This window comes from Pinus tabuliformis, chromosome 7, assembly GCF_031772625.1.
Source record: "Pinus tabuliformis cultivar Carrire ecotype Pingquan chromosome 7, CPIR1, whole genome shotgun sequence".
NCBI lineage: Eukaryota > Viridiplantae > Streptophyta > Pinopsida > Pinales > Pinaceae > Pinus > Pinus tabuliformis.
In genome coordinates this window covers 514,911,563-514,932,673 of record NC_142293.1, presented here as the reverse complement: position 1 = coordinate 514,932,673, position 21,111 = coordinate 514,911,563, and positions in this window count along the sequence as shown.

Here is a 21,111-nt window from a genome sequence, read left to right as displayed (position 1 = left end):
GAAAAAAAAAATATTAAAAAAAATACTAATTAAAAACTATTAAAAACAAACATTAAAAAATATTTAAAAAATATATATATAAAAACTAATTAAAACTAATAAAAAAGTAATTAAAAGTTTTCTCTTATGTGATGAACCACACTTGTTGGGTCGCTTAGGCCAAAAGTTTCTCGTATGTGATTTCTACAGAAAGTCTTTGCTTAGTAAAAATATTAAATAAATAAAAATAATAATTAAAAAATCAAAAAACATTTTAAAAAAATTAAAACATTTAAAAAGATCAAGAAAGGAAATAAACATTTAAAAAAAATTAAAAACATTAAAAAGAAAAAAATATATAAAAAAAATTAAATCGGGGCGAGTCTGGGCCTGGGCGGTTTGGGAGCTACAGGCAGCTCGTTGCCTGCCTAGCCCCAACCAAGTGACCCCCTAGGGGCTAGGCCGATTCTGGGAATCGACCTGTTGCTAAGGAAGTCGTTGGCTTGGGGCTTGGGCTAGCGGGGGAGTCTGCACACAACCCTTGCTCGCTTTCCCAACAACCCCTAGGCGACAGACCGATTCTGGGAATCGGCCTACCGCCAAGGGGCCATTGGCCTGGGACTTGGCCGAGCGGGGGAGGTTGCACGTAGCCACCCCGCCCGCCGAGGCCCCATGCTAGCGACCCTTGGGTAGCAGACCAATTGTCGACCTTGCTACCCAGGGGCCGCTAGCCTAGGGCCTGGGTAGTAGGGGAGGCTGTGTGGCCTTGCTCGCTTGCCCAAGCTCCAGGCCAGCGGCCCCCTAAGTGTGTATCCCTCCCCCGCCCACCTAGGCCCTAGGCCAGCAGCTGCCAGGCAGCGGTTTGAATTGTCCTGCCATGTAGGGGCCATTGGCATGGAGCCTGGATCTATGCCCACCCAGGCCCCAAGCTAGCGGCCCTCGAGAAGACAGGCCAATTCTGGGAATTGGCCTGTCACCGAAGGGTTGCTAGGCTAGAGCTTGGGTGGGCGGGGGAGGTTGCTGGCCCTAGGACCCATTGGACTGGGGCCTAGGTGGGTGGGGAGTTGCCCGCAACTCCCCAGTTGCCTAGGCCGAGGCCTGCCCTGATTTGATTTCGGTTTTTTTTAATGTTTTTTAACTTTTTTAATTTAATTTTTTTTTTAATTATTATTTTTATTTATTTGTTTATTTGTTTTATTTTTTTTTTATGTTTTTTTAATTAATAGTTTTTAATTATTTTTTTTGTTAATTAAAACAATTTATTTTTATTTATTTTTAGTTTTAGTTATTTTATTTTATTTTTTAATTTAATTTTTTAAACTTTTAATGTTTTTCATTTTTTTTTAATTAATTTATCGGTTTTTAAAATTGTATTTACTATTTTTTAAACATTTCTGTGGTTACTTTTATTTCAAAACTTATAATCATTTGTTTTTGGATTAAAAAAACTTGAAATGTCATCATCTTTGAATAATAAATTCATATAAATTTTATGCTTGTGGAAAAATCTGTGAACAATTTATGAAACCAACGTTTCTGGACTAGCTTGGTGAGTCTGTCATCAGGGCAATGTGATTTGTATTTTGAGAAGAGAGAGCGTGAAATTATAGAGCTATTAATAGTTATTTTAAAAAATATTTGATATCTCTCTCTTTTTTTTTAATGTCGACCTAATTGATTCAAAAATTATTAATTAATTAATTTATATATATCTATATATATATTTAATTATTTAATTAACTATATTTATTTATATATTTATTTAATAATAATATTATTATTCTTATAATTTTAATTTAATTTAATTGTTTTTTTAATGTGAGATTGATTATATTTGATTGTATTTATTTGGTTTATATTTATTTTATTAATATTATTATTTATTTATATTTATATTTATTTTTATTTTAAATTTTAAATTTTAAATTTAATTTAATTTAATTTTTTTCTTTTTCCATTTTATTTTTTAATTATTATTATTATTATTTTATTTTTTTAATTATTATTATTATTATTATTATTATTTAATTATTTATTTATTTTTTAATTCTATGTTATATAAATAAGTTATGTATTAGTTTGAATTGAATTTTTATTTATTTATTTATTGACTTATTAAATTTTATTAAAAGGGGAATTAGATAGATTTATTTAATTTATTATTTTATTAGATTTAATTTACTGCTTTTTTATTTTATTTAATAAGGGTTTTCAGGTGCTACTTAATTTTAGTCCGTCATCCCTATTCATGTTGTTGGAGGATTTATATAAAATTCATATAAAATTCATAAAATTTGTAGTAAAGGCCTATGGCATTTACTACATATAATTTTTCAAATTAATGCAAGATTACTATTTTTCCCAAAAAAAAAAATACTTAATCTTCAATATGTTTATTAGTTTCGATTTATTAAATTCAAAAAAAATATAATTTTAATATTAAATTATTATTAAAACATATATATTTCTTAATAATTAAATATAATTTAAAAAAAACCATTTGCAAAGTTCAAAATCTTAAAATTATTAAAAAAAATATTTACACAAATTTCCAAAAAACCAAATGTTTTAAAGCAAATAGTATCAAAAACTCCAAAATCACATATAAATTAATTTGTTTGGTAAACTTGTTCATTCATCATGACTGAAGTGTTTCTTACCCAGTGACTTCAATACATTATATAAGAAAACATTCTATTTAATATATTGTTATTGATATGATAAAGTTAAAAAAAATAAAAATAAACTAATATATATTAAATGTTGATCATTTTTCAAAAGAATATTAACAGTATGGCTGAAAATTGTTGAAATTTTAAGGCTTTTCATAGAGGTGATATTTTATCTTTAATGTCATCCTTGAAATTTTCAGGGTTTTCAAAGACATGATACTTTATCTCTAATACCATTCGTGAAAATTGTTGGAATTTTTAGACTTTTCAGAGACGTGATATTTTATATTCAATGTCATGCCTATCATTGAAATTTTAAATTTTTTGAAAGTCATGATATTTTATCCTTAATGTCATTATTAAAAGATGTTGACAATTTGCCCCGAAAATAAAATGACCTTATTCTAGTGTCAACACTCTTCGTTTTCAGGGTATTTTTTGCACAAAAAAAATTGGCTTTTACTTCCATTTGTAAAAAATGTCAAAAATTTACCAAAAAAAAAATCGAGCATCAACACTTTTGTTTCATGCTATTTTTTCATGTTTTTTTGGGGTTTTTGGTTTATAGTTCTCGTTTTGAGGTAATATTTCTCGTTTGATCGGTAACTTTGTTGTATGTGAATTGGGTGGATCTTCATCTATCCTAGATCTAGGCATTCGGGCCCCAATAGTGCAACATGGCATCACTTATGAAAATACCCAAATCCTAGATTTTGCTTACGAAAATACCCAGATCCTAGATTTCCCAACATCAAATGTAAAGTAGACCCCAATATGACATGGTAGCACACATGGAGCTATGTGGCAATGACAGAGTAACAAATGTTGTTGAGGTTGATGATGTGGCACCGTGAGGTGAGGACACATGACAGGTGGATTTCGCTCTTTTGGGTGGTCAAAGTGACACATGGTAGTATAAATGGAATCCAAATGGAAGTGAAGGTGCCATCGAGGTGGCAGGTATGTTGTATGAATGTTAAAATGGCACTATGTGGTCATGGCACGTGGCAGGTGGATTCAATGTTTTTGTGTCGCCAAGTGGCCCTTTTATGAGTGACACATGGCAATGACATGCTGGTGATGTGGCATGATAGTTGGAAAAGAGATGACATCGCAAATGATGTGCTAGTGATATGGCATATGATGTGGCAGACCTCAGAATTCGTGCCAGGAGGTTATTTTGTAAGACCTCACAACATTAAATAATTATGTTATCTTTAACGATTTTAGATTCTAGAGGGAAAAAGTGATTTCGACATTCATATGTATAGGAGTGTAAGCATTAAGAACTTAATATTAGATCTGAATCCAGATTTGGATAAGTACAAGAGACTAGGTCAAGGTTTTTCTTGGTCATATTTCCAAGTCCCAAAGCCATCTGAGATGTTCTTAGTTATTCGAGCATCCAAGAGTTGATGGGTGTAAGTAGTTTGATAGATGAAGAAATGGCCGAATACTAGATCTACTAGATACCAATCTCGGTACAATTATCGAGATATTCAATTATATGGGGGTTAAGGCATGCAACAATTGTTGGTTAATTGAATGGGCCAGATGTTGGATCCCTAAATCCAAGACTTAGCACAAGGTTGAAAAGTGTTATCTGATCATTTGGTAGTGTAGTCAAGTATGAAGAGAAGGGGCAACCAGTCCCTTGATCTTTGGCTTCATCTAGATGCAAGGATATTCGGGCTTGGACTGCATCCAAAAGCACACTACCAAATGGAGGATGAAGAAGGAATGAATGTCAGATTCCACAGGGAAAATCATTATAACAAGAATTGATCAAATTACATAGGTTCAGGGGCTAAACACCTTTCGAAATTAACCCATCAATTCTAGCTCTCGGTCATATGCTCCAAGAAGCTTAGAAATAGAGGGTTGAGATCAAGAAATTTGAGGTTTTGGGCCCACAAAATAGTTAAATTATTGAAATAAACAAAGTTCGAATTGGGTGCAAAATGTTGAGGTCCATCGACATAAAATAAAAATCAAACAACATGAAATTGGAGTGTCTCATGTTCTCATAATTGTGAAGGCGAAAAGACCATGATAGACAAGCAATGTTGTGGTAGTTCGTGAGATGGAACGAAGTTGTAGAAATTTATATAAGTTGAGTTCATGTTTCGCAGAAGGTAGTGAGATAGAGAGAGTATGTGCATGAGATCACTTTGCAGAGGTTGAAACTGTTAAATATCATAAATCTAAAGCGAATATGAGAGAGTGTGCATAGGAGAGTTGAGCAGAGGCCAAACATGTAGATTGTATAAGATTTGAAGCTACTAAGTACAAGAAAATTGTTGGTATGAAGTGTTGAAGGGATTTGCGGTGATCTAAAGTAAATCCATTTGAATTAGAGAATCAAAGAAATTAGGTGCTTGCAGATCAAGAGATTGAACTCCCCTTCAGGTTGGTTCCTATAAAGATCAAGTGGTTGGTGCTTCTAGGAAGTTTGAGCCTGCAAATAGTGAGAGTTGGTGCTTCCAACAAATGGGTACTTGCAAAAAAAATGGGGTTAGTGCTTACTATAGGTTGGTGCCTACAAAATCTAGTGCAAATTGAAGTTGGTCCTTGCATTTACACTAAAATTAAAAAAAAATTGTTGATTTCTTTCATATGAGTTTCTACATAAACATTTTATGTCCACTTCTTCATGTGATTGATACACTGTTATCTTTTAAATGTGTTTAATTAGCTAAATAATTATTAAAAGTTATATAATACTGATTCACCCCTCTATAGATTTCCAACTATTTAAAAAAAAAATGGAAAAAAATAAGAAATTGATTAAAACAAAATCTGTAATGTTAATAATCATTCATGTAGAAAAAAGTTACACCATCTAAATATTTCCCACCTCTCAATTTGGATTCATTTAATTTTATTGTCTAAAGCGTTGAAGGATCAGCTCATGCAATACATTCTATGGAATTTGGAATTGCGTTTAATTAATTATACTACGAGAAGAGAAGAATGTGATCTTATTATTACAATTCAGTATAATATCATGTTATCATATGTTAAAAAAATTATGTCATGTTTTTATTTATTTTTATTTTATTATAAAATGGAAATTAAATTTTCTTATATTTTAAATATAAAATAAATAAAACATATATGTATGGTCTCCATATTATTAAAATCATATATAAAAAATATATGCATGGCGTTTATATTATTAAAATTATATAATCAATATATATCATTTATTTCTTAAAAAACATAACAAAATAATATTTTTTTTGTTATTTTATTGAAAAACAAAATATAGTAACTATGTGTAAGTAAGAAGAATAAGATTTTTTTTAAGAATGAATTAGTTTCCTATTTAAATTAAAGGTATAAAGTTATTATTGCTTTTTTTTTAGGAAAGCCTTGTATCTTTTTTTTCAACTCTATCTCTAAAAAAATGAGTGGATTTTCTACTTGTCACATTTTGTTGATGAGTTACCTCATTTTGATCAGTGCTAATTCTCAGTTTTTGGTTTACTTCATTTTAATCAATATTGATGTCTGAACTCAATTCCTTCAAATTTTTCTATATAAAAATCATTTTACCCTTGTTAAGGTCTATCTCAGCACACATATGTACATTAAACTATACAACTCTTTACAAATCTAATTTTATATAAGTACATAAAATATTTTTAATATCCTTAACATTTATACATATAAAAAATGTAATGGCTAACTAAAAAGACAAATCCAAATTAACATTCTCATGAAGAAATATTATTGAAATCAAAATATGAAAACTAAAAAATAAAAAACCTAACACTTCACCAAAACCAAAAATATTTCTTAAATTCTTATAATTAATATGATCATAAAACCAACCAAAAAAAACCTTTAACATATAGATTTCTCACAATTCTTTGACCAATCATATAGATCCCTGGAAACAAATGCTAATGCAAAAGACCAATAAACATGAAATTTAAAAAAATCATATCCCTTATATAAAATTGATGCTAATGTGAAATACCAATACCCATTAAATTTTAAAAAATCATATATTTTTCTTTAAGTGAATGTAGATAAGTTACCTCTACCTTGATTTTTACCATCAACAACAAATTCCAGGGAAGACTTCAAAACATATAGAATGAAGAATTGTCTTCAACTGCATCAGGAAAGAATGTAAACTTAGAAGTGGAAGACACCTCTGACCCAACTTTAAATGTGATATTTTAATTATTACCCTTATAAAGTGTAGAGTAAACATTATTGAACCACTAACTTTAATTGTGATATTTTAATTATTACCCTTATAAAGTGTAGATTAAAAATTATTGAACCACTAGAATCCCTTGAGTGCAGTCCAACTTGCTTTAAAACTAATACATGATCTATAAAATGCACCAACACAGTGAAGGTATTCCAAAACGGGGCCCACCCATAATCGGAAAGGCTCCCATGGTACCTTGAAACCTTTTATCAAACATTCACGTTATCACCACAATAATTTTGCGCAAAGTATTGTTATAGGATATTTATCATAAAATATTGCACTTGTTTTGTTATATTACCGAAAGGAGATACATATGGTTCACAAAGACTAGTCCACATCACCATAATAATAATATTGTAAAATTAATATTTAAATTATATAAAAAGATAAAATAAAAATAATATTATTATAGTATTATTATTTTCTTAGAAAATGTTAATATTATTTTTAGAATAATAAGATAATAAGTTACCATTTAGAAATATATATATATTTTTTCAACTTTGTGTAATATTTGTTTAAATATTTTTGGGTTATAAGAGGTGTTATTTTTTTGCTTTAACTTGATCGCCAAGGTTTGTTACAAAGACAAGGCTACAATTTTTTTTTTCCTCAAATCTTTAAATCTCAAAACAAACACAACTATCACATTTAGCTCGTCGAGAGATTTCTTGCAATATAAATTTCACCTCAATCTAACCCTCAAATAAAAAATTATGCCCATTAGAATTTTAGCCAATTATATTAGGCCACGTCATGATCATACTGCCACATAACATCCATTTGCTCCCAGTCCGGCCCCAGTGGCACTGCCATGTCAACATAGGTGTGGGGCCCACTGAATCCTCACCCCATGGCATTTTTCGTTGCTTCACTGTTATATTTGGTCAGTGCTCATCTGAGTGTTTCAACTGTGTGCAATCCTCACCACCCCTGGAGCGTGGATCGTTGGATTTCAATGAGTTATGAAGTTAATTTGGTATAGGGTCCACCACGTACCACATGATGTCCACGTGGTCCTAGTCTGACCCTTATGGCATTACCACATCAACACAACCACATGGCCCACTAAGTCCTCTCTCCATGTGGATTTTCGTTACTCCACAGTGATATTTGGTTCGTACACCTTCCACCTTTCAACCTTGTGTTACCCCTCACCACACCTAGACCTCCAGATTCTTGAATTCACTTTACTCTTGAGGGTAATTTGACCTATCTCTCATTTGGGCCTGTCAGCTTGGTGTTGGTCCTCATCACCATCGAATCCATTTCCTCTCAAGAGTAATCCGACATAGGGCCCACCATGCTACATTCAACCCTTATCCACCACCAGATCCCCGGATGTGAATGACTATTGTATGGGAAATCCGACCTTAGATGGGATCTAGGATACCACAAAAGAAACTACTCCCTCCCAGCCTCAAACCCCATATCATTGGATTCTATAGGTGTGCTAAGAAGAAGGGAAAATAAGAGAAATTTGAGGAATTTCTTAAGGTAAGGGGCTACAACCCAAATGCCAAATTTCCTTAGAGGTGCAGTTTGAAGCTAATCCTTGACCTCCAATTGATAACACAAGTTTGCAAACCACTTTTTAACGATGTTTATCATGTATTTCTTGACATGGTGATTTTTTCGTGTAATTAATTGGAGTTATAATCCAAACACCAACAACAAACAAACTTGTAGAGATTCAAAGTTTACAACAATTATACAAGGTAAGATCCTGCCAACATAGTCATGTAGACACTCAACTCCAAGCATACAAATAGCCTATAAATCATGAATATGGTAGCAGCTCCATGGTGCTACCAATCTTTGAAACCACAATTTCAAGTTAGTTAGAAAAAAGTGTAATAACAACTTTCAAACATTCACACATGAATATGTAAGATTATATTAACAATCATTAACAAAACAAGGCTATCACAACCAGTGATCCAAATAAGCACAACTTAATAATTATATAAATATATTGAAATGGTTGGCAACTAAAGGAGGGAATTCAACTCTCCACCCAATTATAGGTCAGCTACACTACTCTCTTGCAACTGACCACCCGCAAATCGGATCCAAAGTCTGAGGGGATGCTTGCTCAATGAAAATTCACACCAACTCTTAGTCAAACACTCATGAGATGAAATACATTTTCTTGGTGGTTTAACAATTGCTCTCTAACAGTAAGCACCATAGTGACTCACTCACCCGAGTTCAATCATAGGGCTTCACTTAAGGTCCAATTGGGTTACTCTTTAGTTCTAGGAGATTAAATCCATTGTTTTAGTTGTTTAACAACTATCTTTTCATAGCAAGCACTACAGGGGTCTATAGTCCGTTTTCCATGTTGTTTAACAACTCTTCAACAAGCAGCACAATGGCTAAAGTTTCCCTGTCCAAGTGGTTTAATAGCTATACAACAAACATGGTCACAATGATCTTTCATCCAATGAGCCTCCCATTCACCATTCAGGCTTAGACTCATAGTCTAATGGCCTCCACACAATAATACATGGGATGACAACCCAAATCCATGAGTACAAACTCACGGATAGTCTAGTCATGTTTATTCCTTCAACTAGCTTTTTAACAACTCCTTCTTTATATGGATTTTACAAAGTCACTCCTTTTCCAATCTCTCTTATTTACACAAAAATTACAAACTTTTCTCCATGTGTTTTTCTCTGCCTATTGCCATTGGTTTTTATGTGTTCTCCTATGTTCCCCCCATTAACCCTTATCTTTCCTTTTCAAATCCATCGCGCCTTTTCATGATCCACAAGGAGGGGATAGGGATTGCGTTGTCCTCCACCCATGCTTCCCACTTTGAAATATCAAATCCTAGCAACGTAGGCCAGTCTATGGTCATGTTGATAGTTAAGGAAATTTAAATATGGTTGGAATGGGTTTTCTCAAAACACACCACAAAAAACCTCCCCTCAGAGCATTGGATATGTGTCCCTCCCTTCAACCAATCATTAATTCATTTTTACCTAAATTTATGTATGTTCAAAAAAATACAAAATGATATTTACATATATGGGGTGTAGTAATAAGGGTTGTTACAAACCCCACGCCCTTAAGGAAACATTGTCATTGGTGTTCTACAAACAGGAAAAAAAAACTAAAAATACTGAGATTTATACTTACAACTCTTACATTCGTATATATAGTAAAAAAAAAATAGGTAGAGTAGCCTCATTTGATTTTTCATTTCCCACATTTCTTCATATGGTCCAAAGTGCTTCCATTACACCTTGACCTACTCTATTACTTGATTCTGAAGTATCGTCTGCCTTCGATCCAAGATGCATAGTTGTTTATGGTTGGAATTCTCCCTCAGATTCCACTTGTATCACAAACAAATCCAACACATGATTAATGTAACGTACATAATTCTTAACCTAAGAAATGTGCAAAATGTCACATGCTTTCATAGTGGGTGGTAAGGCCAATCGATAAGCCACTTGTCCCAATCTTTCCAAAATTTGAAATGGTCCACAAAATCTAGGTGCTAACTTAGTACAAGGATCCACTCTTAATGATCTCTTCCTTGGTATGATCTGAAGATATACATGCTCTCCCACCTAGAATTCTTTCTACATTCTTCATTGATTTGCATAACTATTTTTCCTATCTTAGGCTTCCTTCAATTTATGCCTAATATTGAGCACTTCCCGCTCCATTTCCTTTAGCGTGTCGGGTCCAAGAACCACCTTATTCGCTAGATCATCATAGCTAATGGGAGTATTACATTTTTTCATACAAAGCCTCAAAAGGGTTCATCTTCAATGACTCCTAGTATCCATTGTTGTATGAAAATTTGACTAATGGTGGGAATTATTTATGCCCTCTTTGGATGATGCATGACATACATCCTCAGCATGTCCTCTAAAATTATGTTCACTTTTTTAGGTTTTTCCATTAGTATGAGGATGATATTGTGTAGTAAAATATAGTTGGGTTCCAAAACCAACAAATAATGCCTTCCAAAAATTGGAAGTGAACTTGGCAACTCGACCCGAGATGGCCTTATTGGATATTTCATGCAATCTAAATACTTATTTCATAAAAATATGAGCTATGGCAATAACTTTATGGGTGGACTTGCCAGCTATAAAGTGATTTTCCTTACTCAACTTGACCATTACCACCATAATGGAATCATGTTGCTTGGAAGTTCTTGGCAATCCTGTGATGAAGTCCATAGATATGACTTCCCACTTCCGCTCATGAATTGGGATTGGTTGTAGTAATCCCACTGTGTGCCTACATTCCACTTTAACTTGTTGACATTCTAGGCACTAGGTAAGGTAGTCAAAAACTTCCTTCTTCATTCATGGCCAATAATACAATTTTTCATGGCTATTATCATTTTATAATAACAATGTAACCTGAATAAGGTATTTTGTGGAACTCATCCATTATGAGCTTATACAAGTCACCTATACAAGGTACATACCATCTATCCTTGAACTTCAATGTACCATCATTAGTGAGTGTGTAATTCTTCCTTGAGGATCATTTTGGCTCCTGCTACAAGAATTCCTTCACATGTTGGTAATGTTCATCATGCAATAATGCCCCTTTTATCCTTTCTTTGATGTCAACTTTACAAGTGCTTATGGTTGCCAAGTGACCCACTTATAGACTTTTACTAAGTGCATCTGCTACCTTGTTCTCCTCATCCTTAATGTGCTTTATCTGAAAGTCAAATTTGTTGATCAAAGTCAACAACTTGGCTTGTGTATCATTTAACTTTGGCTGATCAAACAAGTATTTCATCCCTCCATGGTTTTACATCAACATAAACTTTCTCCCAAGTAAGTAGTGCCTCCACATTTTCAATGTGTGCACTATCACTACAAGCTCCAAGTCATGAATGACATAGTTCTTCTTATGTTCATTTATTATCCTCAATTCATAACAAATTACGTGTACATATTACATAAATACCCCACCTACTCCTTCCTTGTAGGAATTTATACAAATAAATAAATCCTTCTGTGAATCAATTATTCTCAAGATAGGTGCATATGTGATCAAAGGCTTCAGTTGTTCATAGCTAGTTACGCACTTTGATGTCCATCAAAACTTTATTTCTATATTTTGTAAAGTTGTGATTGGATTCCCAACTTTGAGAAGTCTCGAATGAAGTGTCAGAAATATCTGTCCAATCCCATAGAACATCTAAGTTCTGTGATATTTTGATAAGTGGGCCACACCATGATGGCCTTACCATAGAACATCTAAGTTCTGTGATATTTTGATAAGTGGGCCACACCATGATGGCCTTAATATTCCTGGGATCCACAACCACTCCTTCCGTGGAGATGACATGTCCCAAGTATTGAACTTATGATTGGAAGAAATCGCATTTGTTGATCTTGGCATAGAACTTGTGCTCTCTCAGCAATTGCAATATCACTTTCAAATGTTCTTCATGCTTTTCTCTAGTTTTTTAATAAACCAAGATGTCATCCATGAAAAACAATATGAACTTATCCAAATTTTGGCTAAGGAAATTTTTGTCTGACACATAAATGTGGTAGGGGTGTTTCTAAGCCCAAACGACACCAACACAAGGTCACAATGTCCATATATTTTCCTAAAGGCTATCTTGTTGAGGACATATCTTGTGGATGTCTTCATCCTTAATCTGAACATTATGATAACAAGAACTCAAATCTATTTTTGAGAACACCACAACCCCTCTCAACTAATCAAATAAATCATCAATTTTGGACAACAGGTATGCATTATTCACTATAGATTTATTCAGTTGTTGGTAATCAATGCATAGCATCAATGTGCCATCCTTCTTCTTTACAAATAGCATTGGGGCTCCCCAAGTCGACACACTAGGTCTGATATACCCCTTGTCCAAGATTTATTTTAGCTATAATTTTAGCTCGACTAGATCTAGTATACTCATGCAATATGGGGATCTCAAGATTGGTATTGATCTAGGAAGCAATTTGATGGAAATATCAATTTCTCTCTTGGGTGGCAATCCCAATATTTCCTCCAAAAAGACATCGTTGAACTTCCTTAACACCGAGTAAGCTTCCATTTTGTCCTCGTTTATTTTTTACTTGTTGGTAACTTGGAATACATACAAGGCACACCCTTCTTTGATGCACCTTTTCACTTGCAATGTTTAAAGTTACCTGATAGTGATAGGCTACCTTATTCCCTAAATCGTCATTTCCTCACCTTAATCGTTGAGGCACTCTAGTGACTTGATGTAGCAATTCACTTTGGTCCTATGGGACGCCAATCAAACCATGTTGATTATAACATTGTATGAGTCCAATGGCAAGAGATTAATGGTAGTTGTAGTGAACATGTCATTTATATCCATGGAGCATGATTCCATTAAGTCCGTCACCCACTTTTTGCCTCTTGTGGCTAGCTAGACCAACCACGATTTCTCATGAGTTTTCCTTTGAAAAACACATTTCTTTGTGACCTTAGGGCTAAGGTAGTTGAAATTAGAATGTGGGTAAATGAAAATTGAAACAAGTTGGTGAAAAACCATACCTTCCATTTTGATTATTGAGGCTTAGTGATCCGCTTGCCAGTTTTCCAATGCAACATAAATTCAAGGCACACTCTGAGCCACATCGTTCATCATTGTTGCATCTTGCACATTGGATAATATTTTACTATTCTATTTTGGGTAAGGAAAATCCTTTTGTGGGTGGTTCTCTCCATATTTCCAACACTGCAAAGGTCATCTCCTAGGTTCCTCGACCTCTTCTCTTCCTAGTTTAGTGGGTCACTCTTTATTTGTAATAGTGAAACTATGTTGGAACTCACCCTTGGCAAGAGTGGTGAACTTCACATTTCTCACTTCTTGCTTATATCCTAAGGATTTGATGTCTTTTCCCTTCAAGTTGGTCTTATCTCTCTTCTTCCAATATGTTTAGAAATCTGCCTTATCCTTGGAATGATCATAGCAATACTTGGCTTTTTAGATATTGTCCTCCAAGGTTTTTGTCTCATCAAATTGAATTATGTATCAGTAAGCTTATGGTTATCCACTGAGGTACCCTTGAATCTTCACCTTCTCATCTCTGATGTACAACACATACCTCAAAAGTTATAAGAATTTGTTGATGTAATCATCTATGGTAAGCTACCCTAGCTTATTCTTGCGGAACTTTTTAGTTTTGTTGTCATATTACCTCTTAGGAAGGTACTTCTCACAAAAATATTTCTCAAACTTTCCCCATAATCGCTCTTTTTCTCTAATTTTGTTGACATCTCTCATATCCTCCCACCAATATCAACTTTTCCTTTCAAGCTAAAAAATGGCTACTTTGGCATTCATGTTTTCAAAGTAACCACTTACTTTGAAGTATTTCTTCATTCCCAACAACCAACCTTTTTCCCCTTCTGCCTTCTTAATTTCTCCATCAAAGGTAGGGGTTTTTTCTTTCTTGAACTCCTCCGATATTAATATTTTATCACTCCTCCTTTGTTGGTGGTGTCTTCTAGTTGCAGTACTAGACACTTTCTTATAGTTGTCTACCCAAGAGTGTTGAGTGGAGTTTCTCCTTTCACGATGTGTTCACTTACTGGTTTATGTCTTCTTTTTTTACTTGTTGCATTTTTCCCTATTAGTCTTCAATCCATGTTTTCATATTTCAAATGGAGTTTTCTTGGATTTATGCTTGCCTAGATAGCTAGTACCAAGCTCAAGTTGCCTTTTCCTTTGCATATATGATAAGGCCTGCAAAATCACTACTTTCACCTCTGCTTGCTTTGCTTGAGTGTGACAATCCTTTCATTGTCTACCTTACATTTTCTCAATTTATCTGTTAAGCTTTTGAGGGTTTCCATCCAATCAGGGGAATTTTATTCTATCCTCTTACCAAATGAGTCCTCTTCCTAATTATGTTGGGATCTATCCATGTTGTATTATATAGTTGTGTTGCTCATTCATTTATTTCCTTGTTGTACATTTATGTTTTCTTATGTGATGTTACACAAAAATTTATTAGCTTGAGCATAAATAAATAAATATATTCACTCATCACCTTGGTTTATCTACACTTAATGATGAAAATCTACGAAATCAAATCCCATGTCAATATGTAGGTTAGAAAACAAATGATATTTACATTTTATCAAGGTTGGTCTCCACATCAATTGCAAGTTTAAAATTCAGAACACATTTAGCAATTAAAACAATAGTTTTAAGTTTTATCAATGTCTATAACGTCAATTTTATCTCCAAAGGTGATCCAGGTAGATAGTGGTGGCCATCCACCTACTCCACTGGCTAAAAACATAGTTCTCCATCTTGATAGTTTTTTTTACAGTTTTTTAGGTCCCATGGAGAAATTTACAGGGTAAGTTCCTCAGATAGAACACCAAATGACATCGCTCACAAACAAATCACAGATCAATACACCAGTGTTTTTGACGTGGTTAAAACACTCAAAGAGGGAAACAGTCCACGGCTTGAGCCAACGTGGTCATTTCAAGAAATTTATTAATAAAAGAAAGAAAATTTACATAAGCTTCTCTCATGAATGATCACCTTACAAATGACCTTCTATGCTCTTTAAATAGAGATCATGGACCAATCAGGTGTTAAGCCAAGAATCAAATGTCGGTAATACTGAGGAGAGAATGAACCATAGGTTCGCTTCATGTCTAGAACATATTGTTACCATCGGATTGTAAGTTACAAAAGTACATAGTAAAGAAACACACTTTACCTAGATCTACACTAGACCAAGTTATACTTAACTATTTCCTATGTGTCGGAATATCCTAACATCCCCCCTTAAGAACAACTTGGGATAGGATTGAAGGATGTATAAATATGACACAATAGGAGAAAGAATGAGGCATTAGAGCCTATCCCCCCTTAGTGACAACTTCCTGAACTCCAACCATAAATCGAAGTTTATTAAACTTCACCTCTGTGAGAGCCTTTGTAAAGATGTCTGCAACTTGATCATCGATTGAACAATATTTCACTTCAAGAACATGGGCATGAATAGGATTTCTGATGAAGAGCATGTGTAGTTCAATGTGTTTTCTACGTTTATGTTGGACTAGATCTTTGCATAGTTGAATGGAACTTTGATTATCACACTAAATTGTAGTCAGATGTTGTTGTTGAAAGCCAAACTCTAACAGGATTTGACGAAGCCACAGGGCTTCCTTACTAGCTTCTACAATGCCACAATACTTTGCTTCTGCTGAAGAAAGAGAAATGGCACTTTGTTTCTTGCAAGCCCATGTAATGGGTCCAGAGCCAAGAGTGAAGACATAACCTGCAATAGACTTCCAATCATTAGAGTCACCAGCCCAATCAGAATTAGTGAAACCAACCAATAGAGGAGATGATTTTGCACTGTAATGAATCCCAAACTGAACCGTACCTCAAACATAACGAAGTATTCTTTTTAGTTGCTTTCCAATGAATTTCATGTGGGTTTTGCATAAACCGAGAAATAAGGCCAATAGAAAAGGAAAGTTCAGGATGGATATGGTTCAAAAGTTTTCCTACAAGATGACAGTATAAGGTAGCATCAACTTCAGGGGAAGTATAGGTGACTGAAAGTTTGGCTCCAAACTGAAAGGGAGAAGGGGTTGGCTTATAGTCTTCCATGTGAAAGTGGCACAGAAGATCACAGACATACATGGACTAGGAAAGGGAAATGCCTTCCTTGCATTGCAAGACTTGAAGACCAAGAATATAATGCAAGTTTCCTAAGTCTGTCATTTGAAACTGCTTTTTAAGGTTGGACTTCACATGGTTTATAAGGTTGGGATCACTACCAGTAAGGATAAGATCATCAACATAAAGAACAAGAATGATAAGAGACTTACCCACTTTCTTGGTGTAGACAGTATTGTTAGAATGACACCTAGAAAAGCCAGTATCTAAAAGAAAGCTATCCATTTTGGCATACCAAGTCTGAGGGGCTCGCTTGAGACCATAAAGGGATTTCTTAATCCGACATACAAGGTTGGAGTCTGTTTGTATAAATCCATGAGGTTGTTCCATTATGCAAGTCCCCATGCCAGAAGGCAGATTTAACATCCATCTGATGGACCTCCCATTTGAAAGAGGCGGCAAGGAAAAGAACAAGGTGAATAGAGTTCATTTTGGCAACAGGGGAGAAGTTTTCATTATAGTCAATGCCTTCAACTTGTGAAAATCCCTTAGCAACAAGATGAGCTTTATGTTTATCAACTTTTCCATCTAGTCCAACTTGGTTCTGTAAACCCATTTACATCTAACAAGTTTTCTTCCCTTTGGAAGAGGAACAAGATCCCATGTATCATTTGCCAATAATGAACGATATTCTTTATTCATAGTTGCGTCCCAACCTGGATGGCTTGAATCTTCTGCAAAGGTGTCAGGATCATAATTCGTTAAATCTCGAGTGAGTAATGAAGAGGCTCTATCGAACTAAGAACATGTACGTCTTTGATCTGTAGGATCACTTGCAAGAGAACCTATTGCATCCCAAGCAGCACAAACCCATTTTGGAAGCTGAGGAGCTGAAGGAGGATCCTGAGAAGGCAGGGTAGGATTGTCATCTCCGCTGTCATCATCTGAAGAAGAAATATTTTCAGAAGTAGAAGGGATAGAGAGAGGTGGCACATCCGCTGAACTAGGTTCGTAGGCCAATATATTTTCAACAAACTTTACATCTCTTCTAATGATAACATTTTTTGATTTAGGTGAAAGAAGTCTATATCCTTTGAAATCTTCATAATATTCAACAAAAATACATTTTTCACTCTTAGGTTCTAAGGCTTTATGTTTCTCATCGGGAATATGGGTCCATGATTCACTTCCAAAAACACGAAAGTGACTTACATCTGGTTTAATTGAGCTCCATGCTTCTTCTAGAGTGATATTCTTTAAAACCTTAGTAGGAGTGTGATTTACTATGTAATTTGCACAATTAATTGCTTCTGCCCAAAAATTAAGACTAAGTCCTTTAGATTGAAGCATACAAATAACCATTTCCTTTAAGGAGCGATTTTTCCTTAAAGGAAAAATCGCTCCTACAATCAAAGGAGGTTCCTACAAACGTAAGTTCTCCACATTGACAACAGAATACATTTGCATGTAGGAAGGCAAATCTAATTGAAAAGCATTATTTCCAACCTTCTTGAGGATTTTGAATGGACCATAACGAATAGGTTTCAGCTTTTTACCTTCTCCTTGCATCCTTTCCTTACTAATGTATAGCCATACCTCATCCCCTTCTTGAAACTTGTGATCGACTCTATGCTTATCGTGTCTTTCCTTATACTTGCCTTGACTCTTCTCAAGCTGTTCTTGAATTTGCTGATGTATTTGCTGAATTCTTTCAATGAATGAATGAGCTTTGTCAATATCACTATGTCCCTCAATGGCAACATCTTTCTCAAGAATGAAATCAAGAGGTGATTTTGGCAAGTAACCAAAACAAGCTTCAAACGATGAGGTGTTTGTGGAAGAGTGCTTGGCACGATTGTAAGCATGCTGTATGTAGTGCAAATGTTCATCCCAAAGCTTGGGATGCTTGCTACAATAACCTCTCAAGAGGTGCACAATGGTTCTGTTTTTCAACTTCTGTTTGTCCATCTGTTTGCGGATGGAAAGCAGTACTTTTCTTCAACTTGGTGTCCATCATCTCCCATAGGTTGGACCAAAAATTCCCCACGAATCTGGAATCCTTGTCACTAATAATGGAAGTAGGCAAAACAAATTGAATCCATACATGATGAAAAAATAATTCAGCAGTTTGTTCAGCAGTTATAGTTTTCTTACAAGGCATAAGTAATACACATTTTGCTGAAACGATCAACTACTACATATAAATAATCATGCTTCTTTCTAGATTTTGGCAAACCTCCTACAAAATCCATAGAGATGCTCTCCCATGGTCTAGAAGGTACCGACAAAGGAGTATACAAGCCAAGCTTCCTATTACTAGGCTTTCTTGTAGCACATAATGAACATCCTCTTATGAACCTTGAAACAGAATCTACCATGTGAGGCCAATAGCAATACCTCTGTAGATGTGCAACTGTTTTGCTTACCCCAAAATGGCCAGCAATAAGAGAAGAATGAGCTTCTCTTATGACATTTATTCTCTCCCCCTGTGGTATACACAACTTTCCCAAATGAAACAACAAATGGTTATGCATGTGATAGTCATTTTCCTCTACATGATTCCCTTTACTCAAGTTAGCATACACATCTTTAAAGTCATCATCAGATGCATATTGTTCTATGTAACTATCATGTACAATGGAATCATTCTTAAGTAAAGTAACAGCACCAATAATAGGCCTTGAAAGCATATCAGCAACTTTATTTAGAGTACCTTTCTTGTACCTTATTACCAAATGGAACTGTTGCAAGAAGCCCATCCATCTGAAGTGTCGTGACTGTTGTAACTTGCTTTGTGATTGCAAGTACTGTAAGGGCTGATGGTCGGTATGTATAACAGTTTCTTTGCACCCATCAAATAGTGTTTCCACTTTTTGATGCTTTGTACCAATGCATACAACTCCTTATCATATGTAGGATAATTTACAACAGAACCATTAAAAGTTTCAGAATGAAAAGCAATAGGCTTACCATGCCGTAGAAGAACTGCACCCATGGCATAATCACTAGCATCGGTTTGTATCTCAAATGGCTGTCTCAAATCTGGTAACGCAAGTACCGGAGCTGAACTAATCTTCTCTTTCAAAGAGTCGAAAGCTTTTTGCTGCTTGCCTCCCCATTGGAAAGCATGCTTCACACTTGTCACTGCATGCATAGGAGCTGCTATAGAAGAGAAGTTAGAGATGAACTTCCTCCAATATTGAGCTGCACCCAAAAAACTTCTTACCTCTGTTATGGATTTGGGAGTAGGCCAATTCACAATAGCCTCTATTTTAGCAGGATATATTCTCAAAGCACCTCCTCCTACTACGTGTCCCAAATAAACCAAAGAAGTATTTCCAAATTCACACTTTGACATTTTAAGAAATAATTGATTCTTCTTCAAAACATCAAGTACTTTCCTAACATGCATGACATGATCTTCTCTAGACTTGCTGAAAATCAAGATGTCATCTAAGTAGACAATAACGAAATCATCAAGAAAAGGACGCAAGACATCATCCATTACCCGCATGAAATTTGCAGGTGCATTGCACAAACCAAACGACATCACAAGCCACTCAAAGAGTCCTTGTTTGGTTTTAAAGGCTGTCTTCCAAATGTCACTTTCTTCAATTCTTACTTGATGATATCCACTGCGCAAGTCTAGCTTAGTGAAATATCGAGCGTCTTTCAGCTGGTCTAGCAAATCATCTATCCTTGGGAGTGGGTAACGATTCTTTACCGTTATCTTGTTCAAGGCCCTGAAATCAACACACATACGCCAAGTGCCATCTTTCTTTGGAATCAATACAACCAGTGACCCACATGGCGAAGTACTTGGCCTTATGAAACCCTTGTCCAACAAGTCCTTGATTTGCTTCTTTATTTCAGCATTCTCCATAATAGACATGCGGTACATGCCTATGTTTGGAAGAGGACAATCTGGATGCAAATGGATTTCATGCTGAATCTCCCTCTTAGGAGGCAAACCTGTTGGCTCCTGAAACATCTCATGATATGCATCAACTACATCATACAGTTCTGACTTAAGTTTTGGATCACAATTGTCAAATGACTCATGATTCACATCAACCTTGGGCTTAATCATAAGAAGAACAAAATTCTTACTTGAATTGACCAGCCTTTTTACTTGCCCTGCATTCACCATCGCTATATTTGTCTTCTTGCGATGAGCTCTAACAATGAACTCCTTGCCATCTTTGAAAAGATGATATTTGTTTTCATGGCGATGAAAGATAGCTTTCCTGTCAAACAAGTAAGGACTTCCCAAAACAATTCCTGCGATATCAAAATGTACCACATCAAGTTCAACTGTGTCAACAAAATGTGTAGTAACTGCAAAGCGCAATGTGCACTTTCTTGAAACTTGCAAATTTTCATCCTTGCAAATCCATCCAAGTGGATATGGCTTCGGATGTGGAATGGTCTCAAGTTTAAGCTGCTTGACCAAGTCCTCTGATATAAGGTTTGCTTGTGACCCACTATCAAAAAGTGTGTCAATTTTAGTATGTTTTGAAATCACCCTCACATGAAACAGTTCAATTCTTTCTTCCTCATTAGGAGCTTGTACATGGCAGTTTGAGGTA